The following is a 16,406-nucleotide window of genomic DNA, read 5'->3' as shown; positions in this document are numbered from 1 at the left end:
GCTATCACTCTGCTCATGTTTAAGTCATAACCTATAAAGCAGATATGACCTTATTTGCTCCACTCGTGGGGATGCTCCAGGGATTCATAAAGTCATGATTATGAGTTGATTGATAGACATAACATAGGGTATCCCAAAAGTCTTTGTGCAATTTTGAGCTCCTAAAGGTTAAAACATGACTTAAGTTACTAAAGCTTAAGACTGCACTCCACTGATGGGACACCCTATGTGTGTAAAAATAGCAATTTATAACAAACCAGTAGAACTTGTTTATAATCATGTAATTAGAGATACAGTTTGAACATATATTATTTGATTACCTTGTTATCTTGGGCTTTAACTTTTGGGGTGTTAGGTTTGGGATTATAGCTACTATATTAAAATGGCTTTTTCAAAGTAGGACTTATTTTAGTTATGTTAACAAATAAACAAAATAAAACCAAAAAATGCTTATCTCTAATATTGTCACTTTGAGACCTGGCACTTTTCCTTGTATGTCTTATTTCTTGCTTCCCATGAATCTCTTCCCCTCTGAATAACCTGGGCCTCTACCTCTCCCGTTCTTGGTTCATGCCTGCTCTTCTCCCACTCCCTTCAGGAAAGAATAGTCACCAGCCCCCTCCATGGCCCATTCTAATGTTTCACAACTCCTACATTCCACTATGTATTTGGCTTTTCCTGAAATGATCTGCTGAGAAAACCATATTCTGGCACCTCCCCCTGGTGAGTCTGCTTACGGCCGCCAGGGAACCATGAAAAACAAATTCCTCACTGAGCTGAGGACAGTAGCACATTAAAAACTGTTACTCTTAAATGTTCCCACATGACTGGGGCATAAATGACCAGACATACTTGCTATTTGAAGTCATTAAGTTTTTAAATTTTCATTATTTTTTGGTCAGAAATGTTCTAATGGATTCCAGCCCTTAGCTTTTCTGTTCCAGTTTTCTCCAGGATAATCTGGGAAAATGATAGTTATCAGGCTCATTGTTTCTGATAACAGAGAAGTTTGAATTCCTACCACAGTATAGTTGTAAGAGTTAGTAACTTGTCTGGCTTTGGAGATTTTGTCCTGACTCTACAGGTGACTCACTAACCAGGACCAAATCCATCTGTTGATTCTTCTTCCTGTTGAAGTGGGCCCACATGATGGGCTGACTGCAGTGTGTGTGTGTGTGTGTGTGTGTGTGTGTGTGTGTGTGTGTGTGTGTGTGTGTGTGTGTGTGTTTGCGTTTGTGTGCACGTGCATGCACCCAGACACATGCATATGTGGTTGGGCAGGGATAGAGGAAAAGTATGTAAAAGCTTCTCAGATACTAGTGAAAAATCTGAATATAAGGTAACTTGTAAAGCAGAATCATAGTCTGTTAGATGTGGAAACGATTCTTAGAAATCATCTATCTAGAGGTATAAAAGTAGAGGCCTGCAGCAGAAGTAAATGTCTAATAAAATGCAACACAACATGGACAATGTGAATTTGTGGTTTTCTATGTCAGAGCTTGGCCAATAGGGCCATTTTTGTTTGAATTTAGTGCATCTGATCTAATCTAATCCCTTTCCTTTTACAAATGAGCAACCTGAAACAAGCCCAGAGGGATAAAATAAACTTAACAAGGTCCATACGCTAGCAAAGCAAGAACTAGAACCTGGGTCTCCTGTTTATCTTTCAATTTACTTATTGTCCTTTAACTTCCTATGAGGAATTCAGAACACTCTTTCTTGATCCTTTAAAAACACTCCTCCCATGCATATAACATGCACAAAATACTCTCTTTATCTACTTTAGTTCAAGTGACAAACATTGTCCCCATTTTTTTTCCTACTCATTAATCCCCATTTTATGGCTAGGAAACCAGAAAGGTCCTGAAGAAAAATAACTGTGCATACTAAGACTGGTTCCTGTTCTGGGAAGGGAACACAGAACTGACATTAGAACCCAGATCTCCTTATTTGCTCCAAGTCTAATGTTCTTTCCACTATAAAAGAACCTCCCTCTTGAAGTTAGGAAAGAGCTGGGTTCAAATTCTGCCTCTCATACTTACTGGCTCTATGACCTTGAAACAAGGTATGTTTTCTCTGAGTTTCAGTTTGTTCATTGATAAAATGGGAATAAAAGTCATTCCTAAAGTGCTATAAAATTGTGAGCTATGGACTTCACACTGAAAAGTACAACCATCATTTTGAGCTGAATTTTTCTCTCCTCTGTTTAGATTGTTCAAGAATTTCTCAAGTACATGTTTTACCCAAATGGCCCAGGAAATTGAAGTTTATAGAGAAAACTTTCCCTACTTCTCCATAGTCTGTCCTTTTGTATTTTCCTTCCTACTTCTCTAGAGTTTTTATGAATCAAGTATTTTGAAGCCCAGGCGTTTCATAATTGATGGCCTTGCCCAGGAGCACATCATTCTTTTTATACCCTAAGATGAGTCTATAAGGAGCCTGAGATTTGAGAGAGGAAAATGTTTGGTTTACTCACAACTTTTCATTGTTTCAAAGTGAAGGGAGTTGTATTTGTACTTTGGGGAAACTATAGTCATGTGTTGAAAATTAAGCTTCCTGTCCTTCAGGAGGTCCTTGCAGGCCCCCCCCACCAAGCTGCTAGTGCCTTCCCCCCTAAGGCTACATTCAGTGTATTGATCTTGTATGTACCAATTTATGTATATATTGTCTAACCCATTAGATGTAAGCTTCTTGAGGGCAGGAACTAGTTTTGCTTTTTTCTTTATATCCTCAGTATAGTACAGTATCTAGTGTTAATAAATTCTTGTTGATTGATATTGTTGTCATGAAAGACAGTAATTAAGATTCATGATTTGTAGAGTTGTATGTGTCTGCCCTAAGACCACGGTTTAAGGACTGGTCATGGCAGCTTTACCTCACCCTAGAGAAACATCATTGTTTTCACTGGAGACAGATGTTTCAAAAGGAGGCAGCTGCCTTTCTTTTAGTTTTCCTAGAAAGATTACATAGATAGGACTGAGGCAAGAGAGAAAGATGCTGGGAATGGACTCTCCGTGCCATGTTTTCGAGACTGAAGATATCCTCCATGCTCATTTTGCTTAGCTTTTGTCTTTTTGTTATAACAATTCTATGTACGAAGTACCTTTGAACAACTTTGCCAAAATAGTATACATTTGAAAATAGGAGGGCAAGGAATTCACAACAAACATGGCTTAGATAAGCTAAAGTTTCCATTTTAACACCATTTCCATACAACAGAGCTCAATTCGATATATTCAAAAGGAATTTAAATAAGGGCAGTTACAGACACCTTAACTCTCAACTTATGTATTCAGCAACTTTGAGCTCCATCCAAATGCCATTCCCCCCTTGTTGGCATTGAATGGTGAGAGTATTTTTTTTAAATATGATCCATTGTTAGGGTTACCCAACACTTCAGCGGTAAAGCCCTCCTTTAAGGAGAAAAAAAAGGAAGGCTTTATTGGGGAGTTGGAGAATGGAGATGACCCAAGGTCTCAGAAAAGGAAAATTGTAGATAGAACTCATAAAGGAAAGAAAGGATCTTAGTTTCCAAGTCTGAGTCAAAAGAGTGAGCTACAGATGAAGGGAGAGAACCCTTAGATTTAGGTCTCTGCTGGCTAAAGCAATCAACAGTTAATTAGGGGGTAACTTGACCATCTGAATTTTATTTATTCTTCTTTTGCTCCAGTACCATTCTATTTAACCATAAAATTTCTCAGGCCCCCCCCCTTTTTATCTGGTGGTTACTGGTGTCGTCTCTTTGATCTTTTGCCGTTAATATGATCTGAATGTGGGCTTGTGTTGCTCTTTGGTAATTCGCTAAACACTAAAGCTTGTTTGAATGTGTATCCATATAGTTCCCCCTGCAGTGCCTGACCCAGCACCACTTTAAGATGCTTGCATAGTGGATGATTTGTGTCAGTGATAATGGTGAGTGAGACATTACTCGTACAGGAAATGGTAAGTGGAAGAGAGGGAATTATAAGGAAGTCCAGAGATTAGATTTGTAGAGGGAAAATTTAAGAGGCCCTAAGAAGTTGAAGAAGGGCTAGAGGGTAAAGTAGGGGGAAAGAATCAAGGAGAAAGAGCTAGAACTCAAGGGAAAAGATAAGCCTGAAGGAGAAAGGTTTAATGCAATGGGATATAACCTCCTTTAAGGTTATAAGGGATTTTTTTTTGTCTTTGTATCTCAGGCACCTTGCGCAGTGCCTGGTACATAAGTAGCATTATATTAAGTAAACTTAGTAAATGCTTACTGTGGTTGATTAAGGAAGATTTAAGCAAAAGGATGCAAGGAGGAGAAAGAGAAGGGGAAGGACTCTGGGTTAAAAGGAGAAGCAAGAGAATGACTCTAATTGGAAGGGGAAGAGGTAATTAGTAAGAAGAAAATAAGTAAGATAAGATTGTGAAACAAGGTAAGAGTTTAGTTTAGTAACACAAGAAAGAGGAAGTTTGGTGTCAAGGTGCTAACTGTGATGAGAAGGAAGATCACAATTCTAGAACTGAAGACCACCACAAGCTATTTACCACAATGGTTCTGTAGGAGAGTTACTAACAAGAGCAAGAAAGGCTGAGGATCTCACTTCCAGGAAGTATGGGAAGGAGCAAGAGAAATTTTGCAGGGTTCTGAATAGAGGTGTGATGTTTACATTTCTGCCATCACAAAGTGATTTATATATGCTTAAAATGTAGACTGTTTTCTCCCTTAGATTAAAAGGTAAATAGGTAAAATAGAACCGCTCTCCAGGTTATCAGGAAGAATGAAGTGTTACTTTAAAGAAAAAACTGCAAGGACTTTAATATTAAAACAAAAGTGAAAAAACTGAGGAGGCAGAGAATACTGAACACTGACCAGAAGTTAGAAGGTGGAAATGTGACACAGAGGAGAAAGAGAAGAAAAAGGATCACTAAACAGATATGAGCTTTTCCCTAAGAAGAGGGAGCTGGAGAAAGGAGGAAGAGGAAGAAGATGCTTGTCTTCTAAGAAATGCTGTTATGGATCTACAGGTGCTGGCACAGGAGAGTCATCAGTCAGGGTCAAAGAAAATAGATAGTGTTTGACAACTCTTCAATGAAGGGTACTGAGGCTGGTATCTATCAGCTGGATGACAAAAAGAGAGAGGTCTGCTGTCTTCTCAGGGTATGTATCCAGGATGTGACAGAGAACTTCCCAAATGACTACTACCTATTTCTGGTGATTTATGGGGGCACAAAGGAACAAACCACAGACCTTGGCCTTAACCTGCAGGTTCAATCCTGCTTGGGCAAGTCTTTTCCCATCTATGGACCTGTTTCTTTAGCTTTAAAATGAGATTGATTAGATAGCTTTTTCTTTTTTTACTTTTTTCTTTTTTTTTTTTTTGCAAGGTAATTGGGGTTAAGTGACTTGCCTAGGATCACATAGCTAGTAACTGTCAAGTGTCTGGTCTGAGATCATATTTGAACTTAGGTCATCTTGACTCCAGGGCCAGTGCTTTATCCACTGCACCACCTAGCTAGCTCCTAGATAGCTGATTTCTAAGGACTCTTCCTAGCTCTATTATTCTACAGTGTTGCATTTCTTTGATATAAAAGCATTTTAGTGTAAAGAAAGTGAAGAAATCTATAAAGCACTGCTAAAGCTTATAACATTTTGGGCAGGGAACCAAAGACTTTAGGGCACAGGTGGTGGTTTCATCAGTGTTATCAGTTGATGGCAAGGGCTTAACAAAAAAGAGGCAGATTTGGAAGTGAACAGCTGGTTAAGAAGATGGTATTTCCTAGAAAATTGGCAAAGATGACAACAGATGGGAATAGTCAGTGTTGTAGGGGGGTAGTGGAAAGACAGAAACACTTAATATACTGTTGGTGGCACTATGAGTTGGCCCAACCATTCAGGAAAGCATTTTGGAATTATGATGAGAAAGTGATTAAGCTGCCCATAATTTTTGACCCAGAAATTATCCACCACTAGGCAGTAGAAAAAGGTAGAAATAGCAAGGTTTGCCAATTGATTAAATATGTGAGGTGAGGAAAAGTGAGTAGTCTAGTCTAATGCTAAGCCTTTGAGAGAAATAGAGAAGTTTGTAAAAAGGAGGGGCTCAGGAGGAAAGATAATAAGTTCTATTTAAGACGTGTTGAGTTTGAAAAAGGACATCCAGAGGCAGAGCCAAGATGCCGTAGTAAAAGGCAGGGACTCGCCTGAGCTCTCCCCCAAACCTCTCCAAATACCTTTTTAAACAAATTCTAGAGCAGCAGAACCCACAAAAAGACAGAGTGAAACAAATTTCCAGCCCAAGACAACTTGGAAAGTAGGCAGGAAAGGTCTGCTGCACCCGGGTGAGAAAGGAATACAGTCCAGTCCAGGCCATGCAAGTGCAGACTGGGCACCAGCAAACCAGCAGCAGAGCTTGGGAGCCACCGAATCAGCAGTGGCAGAGGCAGCAGCTGCTTTCAGAGCTTGCAGCCCAAAGATGGGAAGACAAATAAGAGAAATTGTTTAAATAGATTCATTTGGATGCCCATATAAATTGTCTACCACCTTAGACTTTAAAAGGAATCTTCAGAAGACAGAAGGAAAGATTGGCAGTTGTGGCCTAATGCAAAATGCATGGTCAATACTAAATCTCAGAATGAACTAAAGGAAGAGGGAATTTTTCTACCCTCCGTATTCCTATTGGCAGTGTTGACTACAACAATGTATGGCAGCAGGAGCATATGTTTATCTGGAGAAACTGTTACAGTTAGGTATAGTAGAAGAAGTCTGGAGACCCTTGCTACTTGTGTGACATCAGAGAAGTCACTTATTTCCCCTTGATCCTGTTGTCTTATCTATAAATTTAGAGAACTTAAATACATGGCCTCTGAGGTCCTTTACCAAAAAAAAAGAGAGAGAGAGAGAAAAAGGTCATCCAGTTTGAAATGTCCAATAGGCAACTGGTGATGTGAGATTGAAGTAAAAAGGAGAAACTGGGGTTGGTTGCATAGATCTGGAAGTTATCTGCATAGGGGTGATAGTGAAGCCCCTGAAATCTGATGAGGTTACCAAGAGAGTACACAGAGAGAGAAGAGAAGGGGCTCAGTCCAGACAGAGATAGGGCATATGATATAGATAATGAGCCAACAAAAGAGACTGGAAAGGAATGGTTCTTAGGTAGGAGGGAACTTGTAGAGATTAATGTTGCTGAAACTAAACAAGCATGATCAACAGTGTTAAATGTAGCAGATCAATGAAGAAGGATTAGTAGTAAGATAAGACCATCATATTTGTCAGTTGAGATGGCTGGACTTCCAGCAAAGATGGACTGCCTAAACAGGAGGCAGACTGACCAGCTTCCTTATATCTACCTTAGCAAAACTGAAGTTCATAGACCCACTAATGATCAAGAAATCCAATGAGAAACTACAGTAAGTGACTTCTTTAACACCAGAACTGCACAAAATCTCATCTAGAAGCCAAGGGGGCTGCCAGTAAAACCAGTGACAAGTCAGGGAAGACCAGGCACAGCTAGAGAGAGCCCTGGCATTGTCCAGAGAAGAAAAGAAGGTCCCCGTCCCCCCCCCCCGGAAGCTATAAGCTGGGCAGAAATGCCTAAGGGGAGCTTGGAAGTGTCAGGAAACAACATGCAGTACAGCAGCACTTGGATTTGGATGCCCCAGGCCTGGCCCCTCACCCAGAGCTCTAGCACTACAACCTCAAAGATGGGGGTGGTTAACCTCAAAAGGTCAAAGTCAGCACAAGGACACAAATGATCAGGTAGAAACCAAGCAGGAGTGACCACTCCACCCAGATGTGTATCAGGGATGGGACATAGCCTGGCCCTGGCACAAAGCCCACACTCAGAAATTAAAGCTGGATAGATGAGCAAATCAAAGAAAGTGCTGACCAGGATTGCAGGAGATAACCTGCAATAAAGACCCTCAAGGCAATAAATGATTGGAGGGAGAATTAATAGCTTACAAAGGGGTCAGCCTCTTCCAAATGAAGGACTTCCTAAAAACTAAAATAGACCAAATGTAAATCAGGGACTCCATGAGATGGAAAAAAGTATTAGAACAAAATCAAAGATTGAAAAAATAGAAGAAAGTGTAAGACATCTGATATAAAAAACAAGTGACCTGGAAAACAGGTCAGGGTGAGATAATTTAAGAATCACTGGACTCCCAGAAAGCTATGATTAAAAAAAAATAAAACCTCTAGTCACTATATTTCAAGAAATTATAAATTAAAACTATATACATCTTTTAGAACTGGAAGGCAGAATGAAAGTAGAAATAAATCCACTTCTCATCTCCTCAAAAAAACCCAAGAAGAAAAAGTTTCAGGAATGTTATAGTCAAAATCCAAGACATAGTTCAAGGACAAAGGTACCAGGTCAAGACTGTACAAGTCCTGGCAGCTTCTATTATAACAGAGAAGCAGATCTTGAAATATACTGTTCCAAAAGGCATATATAGCCTTGCAACTAAGAATAATTTATCTTGCATCATTGAGTGTAACCCTACAGGAGAAACAATGGACCTTTAATGGAAAACTGGACTTTGGAGCATTTCCAATGAAAAGACCATAACTAAATAGGAACTTTGAAATACAAATACAAAGCTCAAGAGAAACAAAAAAAGGCAAATTTATTTGAGCATTGGAAGGAACCATATGATGATGTAGTATTTACTTTCTAATGGGGGGGGGGAAATGTCCCTTCAGGACCATAGTGTCTTCATAAAGAGTATTGAGGGAGTTAAATAAGAAAAATGGAAGACCTGGGTTGGATTAGCTCTCTTCTGAGGGTTTTGAAGAGGATTCACTTAGCTTGATTATTTTTTGTTATGAGGGACTTTTTCCCTTATTACTCTCAATGAGGTAAGAATCATGGGGTGACACATTGAACAGTAGTGATGAAAAAAGAAAAGGCCCTTGCATCATTTTTTTTTAATGCACAGAAACAAGTAGAAGGAAATTGAGAAGGAAGGCACAGACAAGCAGGACAATATTGACAGTAATATATAGAATTTATTGTAATTTTTAAAGCAAGCAGTATAATGGAGATTTACATTTTCATAGATGATCTTTGTGTTTGGCTACATGCATGAAAATACTCCTTTTTTTGTTTTTAAGTTCAGAATAAAAAAAATAATTTTTAAGAGATCATTGTTAACTTTGGAGAAAGCAGTTTCAGTGGAGTGATGAGAGCAGAAGCCAGAATGAAGTGTTGAGGAATGAGTGAGAAGAGAGGAAGGAAGTGTAAACAACTTTTTCAAACAATTTGGCTGAGAAAGAGAAGAGATAATAGAATGATAACTTGAGGGGATTAAGGTTTTTTAAGGATGAAGAAGACTTGTGTCTGTTTGAAGGCAGTAGGGAAGGAACCAATTGATAAGGAGAGGTTGAAGATTTGAGGGGTGTGGGGAATGATTGAAAATGCAATCTCTTGGAGAAGATGGGAAAGAAAAGGATCAAGAGTAGGCCTTGACAAAGAGAAGAGCTACTTCTTTGGCAGATACTAGGGGTATGGAGAATAAAATAGGAGGTTATGTCAAAATTTTTATTGTAACAAACACTTTTTATAGTAGAAAAAATCAGAAACAGAGTAGGTACCCTTCAGTTAGGGAATGGCTAAATAAATTATGATACACAAATGTAATAGAGTATCAGCATGCTATAAGAAACAATGAATCTGAAGAATAAGAATAGCATGGGAAGATTGATATGAGACAGAAAGCAAGCAGGACCAGAAAAATGTAAATGTAAATGAGAAGAACTACAGCATCAGCAGCAAAATTAAAGCTATGTTATGGAATTTGTCCCTAAATGAGATGAAAATCTCTACCATACCTCTTTCTAGAGGTGGGGAACTGTCAGTGTGGAACAGTGTGTATAATATTGGACTTACTTAATATGTTGGTTATTTTTTTTCCCCAGTCAGCAATATCATTTTTTTTTGGTATAAATTTATTTTTAGTTTTCAATATTCACTTCCACAAGTTTTTGAGTTCCAAATTTCTCACCCCTCCCCCCACCCCAAGATGGCATGCATTCTGAATACCCCTTCCCCTGGTCTGCCTTCTCTTCTGTCTCTCCCCTCTCCCTTCTCTTATCCCCTTCCCCTTCTATTTTCCTGTAGAGCAGGATAGACTTCTATACCCCATTTCCTGTATTTCTTATTTCCCAGTTGCATGTGAAAACATTTTTTTTAAAACATGTGTTTTTAAAACTTTGAGTTCCAAATTTTCTCCCTTACTCCCTCCCCACCCACCCTCATTGAAAAGGCAAGCAACTCAATATAGGTTGTACATGTGCAGTTATGCAAAACACTTCCTTAGTAGACATGTTGTGAAAAACTAACTCTATTTCCCTTAATCCTATCCTGCCCTCCCATTTATTCTGTTCTTTCTTTTGACCCTGTCCCTCCTCAGAAGTATTTGCTTCTGATTACCCTCTTTTCCCAATCTGCCCTCCTCTCTGTCACCCCCCTGCTCTCTTGTCCCCTTCTCTCCCTATTTTCCTGTAGGGTAAGACAAATTTCCATACCCAATTGAATGTGTATGTTATTCCCTCCTTAAGCCAAATCCTATGAGAATAAGATTCCCTCATTCCCTCTCACCTTCCTCTGTTTCTCCTCCACTGTGAGAGACTTTTCTTTTCTGGGTTTTTTTTTTGTGAGATAATTTACCCCATTCTACCTCTCCCTTTCTTCTCTGAGTATCATCCTCTCTCATCCCTTAATTTTATTCTCCAGATATCACCCCTTAATCTTCAACTCACCCTGTGCCCTCTATCTATCTATATATACATACATACAATTTTTTTTCTTCATATGTTGGTTATTTTTGTCAAACTTTCTTCCCTTATTTATTCTGTGCAATAAGGAATAGCTCTCTGGGAGGACGAAGGCCTAGCTGGAATAAAAATGATGTCACAACAAAACAGATCAATGAAATTTCTTAAAGAAGGTGGCATCTGAGAATAGGATTTGGTTTTCCAGACCATGACTTAAAATATAGGATTGAAAGTCTCCTGGCCAGGGGTGAAATATACCTAAAAATGCATGAAATGTCTAGTCAAGTTTCAAAAGAACTTTAAATGGGAAAAAAGAAAACTTCCCATGTATATCCACCAAGCTCAGTACTATAGAGAGTAGCTAAGGGAGCAAAGCAGTAACAGCAGCTACACAGATACTCCAAAGTTTATAGCACAGTCCAAGAAAGAAACCAACAGTAAAACTTGCCATATTTGATATAGTTACACAAGTACACAAATTATAGACAACAAGCAAGGTGAACTAAAGATCCTAACACAAGGAGGCAAAGTTGACCTTAGGTCTATCATTCAGTTTTGGTGGGATGGTACCTATGACCAGAATATGGCTTTGGAAAGTTGCACCTTGTTCGAAATAAAAAGGTTAGGGGAGGCAGGCACAGGGAATGGCAGTGGTGTGACATTGTGATTATTTCTATCTCTTGTTTTTACATTGCCTTCCTTTCTGAATATAACCTCTCTCCCTCCCCTATCCAGAAAGTCACAAGAGATTTTTTAAAATAGGAAAAAATCAATTCAGCAAAACAAACCAAAAAAAAGTCTTAACACATGCAATATTCCACACCCATAATCCCCTGTCCCTGCAAAGAGGCAGGTGCAATGTTGAATTTTCTCAGCATTTTCTCAAGGATATGCTTAATCATTATAATTACAAAGCATTCATTGGTTTTTTGTTTTGTTTTTGTGTTTATATTGTTGTAGCTATTATATATTTTGTTTTTCTGGTTCTGTTTGCTTCATCCTGTGTCAGTCGATATGTCTTTCCATGGTTCTCTGTATTCTTCCTATTTGTCATTTCTTCTGGTGCAGTCATGCTTTATTATATTCATATACCACAGTTTCTTTAGCCATGTATGTTTACAAGGCACATGCCCATAAAGAAATCCAAGAACCAGTGTGGGGAAGCATGGTAGAAAGCTTTTGGATAAAACTCAAAGGAGCCAAAACCAAATTATGTTGGTGTTTATAGGCTCCTTCTCCCCCTTCGGTAAAAATGAGTTCAGAAAACAGATCTCAGGCCTGGAGCAGACCCATGATGTAATAGTGATGAGGGATTTCAATTGCCTGAGCATCTGCTGGCATATTCTTTCTGCTTAAAGTGTATCAGCTAATTTTTGACTTGTCTGAATTACGTCATCCATCAAAAGGTGCAGCAACCAGCAAAGAACACTTCTGTTTCATTAAAATGGGAAAAGGGCCCACATGTTCAAAAATATTTATAGGAGCTTTTTTTGTGGTGGCAAAAAATTGGAAATTGAGGGGATGCCCAAAAATTGACGAATGGCTGAACAAGTTGTGGTATATGAATGGAATGGAATACTGTTGTTCCATAAGAAATGATGAGCAGGCAGATTTCAGGAAAAACCTGGAAAGACTTACATAAACTGATGCTGAGTGAAGTGAGCGGAACCAGGAGAATGTTGTACACAGTGACAGCAACATTGTGTGATGACCAACTTTGATAGACTTAGCTCTTCTCAGCAATACAGTGATCTAAGACAATTCCAGAAGACCCATGATGGGAAATCCACATGCAGAGAAAGAACAATGAAGTCTGAATGCAGATTGAAGCATACTATTTTCTCTTTTTCTTTCTTATGGTTTTTTCCTTTTGTTCTGATTCTTCTTTCACAATATGACTAATGTAAAAATATGTTCAATATGATTGTATGTGTACAGCCTGTATCAGATTGCATGCCGTCTTAGGGAGGGTAAGTAGTGGGGAAAATTTAGAACTCAAAATCTTATAAAAGTGAATTTTGAAAACTAAAAACAGATTAATAATTTAAAAAAAAAAAGAATTCTAGGGCAGGTAGGTGGCACAGTGGATAGAGCACCAGCCCTGAAGTCAGGAGGACCTGAGTTCAAATCTGACCTCAGACCAAATACTTGACACTTGTGAGCTGTGTGACCCTGGGCAAGTCACTTAACCCCAGTTGCCTAAAAAAAAAAAAGGCTATTTTGGATCTGATTCTTCACAGCAAAGAGTAACTGGTCACTTGGGTGGAAATGATTGCAACCTTAGGGTATGGAAACCTTTGCTACCACCAAACATTTTACTATGAATATCTTGTTATATGTTGGACCTTTGATCTCTTGGGCCAATAGTATTTAAAACTTTAGTAATTTTTCTTACATAATTCAAAATGGAATAGAGTATTATTATAAAGTAAGAAATCAAAAATGAGAGAATTCAGAGAAAATCCCTCTCTGTATATGAACTACATGTTGGATACTAAAAAATGGCAGATGTGATTCCTAAGCCATTGTCAGTAATCTTTGAAAGTCATGAAAAACAAGAGAGATATGACGGGGTCAGAGGGTAAATGGCCTGATTTTCTAAAGAGGAAAGAGAATTGAGTCTGTATAGACTTATAGGCCAATGAGCTTGACTAGTTAGTTCCTGGTAAAATTCTAGGATATGTTATTAGAGGGAATGGTCATTGAACATCATCCTGAAAAGGAAACAATGATCATAAAAGCCATTATAACTTCATTAAAAATAAAACAAAGTATGATATACTAACCTCGTTTCCCTTTTTGACAGGGTTATTATTAGACTGGTAGGTCAGAGAAATGCTGTAGATACAGCTTACCTGGATTTTAACAAAGCGTTTGCTTTTCTTATGCAGTCATGGATAAAATAAAATTATGTAGGCTAGATGATAGTATTCAAAACTAGTCAAATAGCTGAACCCCCAATTTAATGTCTGTCCTTTACTCCAGTTCCATATGCTATTGATATCTCCACTTTGATGCCCCACAGCATCTCAAATTCAGTATGTTTAAAAAAAACAGAACTTATTTCTCCTCCCTTAAACTTGCTGTACTTTCAAACTTACTTATTCTCATTGAGGATGCCGCCATTGACCCAGCTGTGCAAACTTGGAGCTGCCTTCCACTTTTCTGGCTCCCACAAGCTCTATATCCAGTTGGTTAATAGATCTTATAAATTCTGTGTCCACAACATTTGTTCCCTTCTCTCTACACACATGGCCACTATCCTTGTTCAGACCTTTATCATTTCTCATTCAACTATTGCAAACTTTTAATTGTTGTCTCTGACTCCAGTTTCTCTTCTCCCTGCTGAATCTTCCAGTCTTAAGGTATAAATTTGCTCCCTTGTTCAAAAATGTTCAGTGGCCCTCTTTTGCCTCTTAAGATAAAATACACACTCCTCAGCCTGTCGTTGAAAGCTCTCTATCATTTGACACCAGCCTGTATTTTCAGGTTTATTTTACTACTCCACTTTCTGCACTCTGTTCCCTAATGCTGTTCCTTCAGCTCTTCATTCCATCACCTCCTTCCATGCCTTTGCAGGAGCTATTGCTCATCCTTGAAATGCAATCTATCTTCTCCTCTACCTCTTAGAAGAATCTTACCTTTTAGCTCAGCTGCCATATCCTATGCAAAACTTTTCCTGATCCTCCCTCTCCCTCTTCAAATTATCTTGTATTAATAATGTGTAAACATGCAGTATTTCCCACCAAAATGTAAACTTCAGGGGACCAGGACTATTTTTTTTTGTCTTTATAGCTTCAGCACCTAGCATTGTGCCTTAGACCTAATAGCTACTTAATAAATGTTTGTTTAATTGAATCTTGGCCTTAATTCAGCAATGATCTGCTCCATCACGAGGAATAAACTTCTTCATCCTCGTTGTGATCACCAATCACCTTTGTGATCACCAGTCCCTCTATTTCAATGAAGAAGAAAAGCTTTCAAAAGAATACCAAGCCCCAGCAGCCCTGGACTAGGTCCTAGAACAATAATTGACCTTGGGGACACTAGGGCCTACCTTGTCCCTCGTGTTTTCCAAGGGATATATCTTTCTGATATACTTCATTAGAGATACCTCTCACCTCCCCAGCCCTCTGCTTTCCCCACCACCAACAGCCCAGGGGAAAAAAACAACGTGACTGAATAATTAGGCCATGCTGGGTAGCCTACTACTGATTTTTTTATAATTCAGAGCTGACAACCATGCAAAACATTGCAAACCTGTGTTGGCTACAGATTTAATATGTTGTCCCACCCACACAAATAATTCATGCTTCTGCATTGATGTCCAGAAAAAACAAATCAACGAAATGCTGAGCTTCTTCGTGCAGAGTGGCCACATTTCCACTGATGTAGTGCACCGGAAATACCCAGACTCCAGGACTGCAGAGCTAGCATTTTGTGATTTAAAAAAAAATTTTTTTTACGTGAAAGATAAAAGTGCATTTTCAAATGATTGAAGGTTGGTGGGAGGTGTAAATGTGGGCACTTGTCACATTAATTCCTCCGATGATTAAGTTCTTTTTCATTTCTTTAAAGCTGTTTGTAGTTGGGTTTGATGTCCTTGTTCTGGGGGAGTATGTTGTAGCAGTTACCAAGGTGACTTTAGCTGACTTTTCAACAATTTTCTCCCCTCCATCTTGAGATTTCTAGATGCAGCCTTGTATGTCGTTGATTCTTCTGTCACCCCCACCTCCCTGTGACTATTAATCTGCATTCTCATTTGTGCTAGAAGATAGTGAATTCTTGGAGTGAGGGATTCTACATTCATGGAGTTCCATGATCCCAAGCCCAAGCTCTAATAATAAGAAACAGAAGACCAGGGTCTTAGTGGGACCCAGCCCAGAATGCTTTTGGTCTCAGAGGAGGCCACGCCTAAAGCCCTTCATCTTGAGACATCCTGTAGTTTTCATGGGTTACTGTTATACTTCTTGAACTGAAGGCAGCTTTGATGTTTCTCCAGTTACAAATGGAGCTCTCTGCAATCAGGTTGGGCAGAATCAGGATGCCATCAAACTTAGAGTTAGTAGTAACAGTACTGTAGTACAAAGAATACTGGGCCTGGGCTCAAGACCTGTCTTTGTAACTAATTCTCTGTGAGACCTAGAGCAAGTCATTTTCCTTCTCTGGGCTTCACTTTCCTCATCTATAATCTCTGAGAGGCCTTCCAGCTTTGATATTCTGTGAGTGTCTTGGCTCTATTGCTGAGCTATTTTAATGATCTGGTCAGAGTATATACTGAAAAGAAAGAGGTGGGGAGGGTAATTATGGAAAAGGCTGCTTCAGACTAGTTTGTCAACGACAAGCCAAATCATAGTATTGAGACTGACCAGAGAGATTGAACATCATATTATTTATGTAGCAGAGTAAACCACCTCACTTTGCCAGTGGTAAATTCTTTGAAATTTAGTGTCATCTTCTATCCTTACACTTTCTGACTTCCTGTCCTTCTTCCCAGGCCTATTCCCTTACCAACATGGCTTACTTCAGCCATTGCTCCTGCAGAAAAGCCAAGAAGCTTTTGATGATTCCCCCCCCCCCCTTCAGCACTTTAACCGCTGTGGTCACACATAGGGATATTTGGTCTGCTTTTCCATGGCTGGCAAGTCCCAAGATTCTGGGTGGCTCT

The 16,406-nt window shown here is 39.1% G+C and overlaps 1 protein-coding gene across 2 annotated transcripts in view; it reads left to right on the top strand.

The window, feature by feature from the left end:
• Positions 1 to 16,406, top strand: part of SUFU (SUFU negative regulator of hedgehog signaling) — a 133,799-nt gene that overhangs the window by 95,482 nt on the left and 21,911 nt on the right. The gene's annotated exons all lie outside the window — the stretch shown is intronic.

Source organism: Phascolarctos cinereus, unplaced genomic scaffold (assembly GCF_003287225.1).
Source record: "Phascolarctos cinereus isolate Bilbo 61053 unplaced genomic scaffold, phaCin_HiC Scaffold_3;HRSCAF=262, whole genome shotgun sequence".
In the NCBI taxonomy this organism is placed as follows: Eukaryota; Metazoa; Chordata; class Mammalia; order Diprotodontia; family Phascolarctidae; genus Phascolarctos; species Phascolarctos cinereus.
Note: the sequence above shows the minus strand (reverse complement) of the source record. Positions and strands in the feature narration are given on the sequence as shown.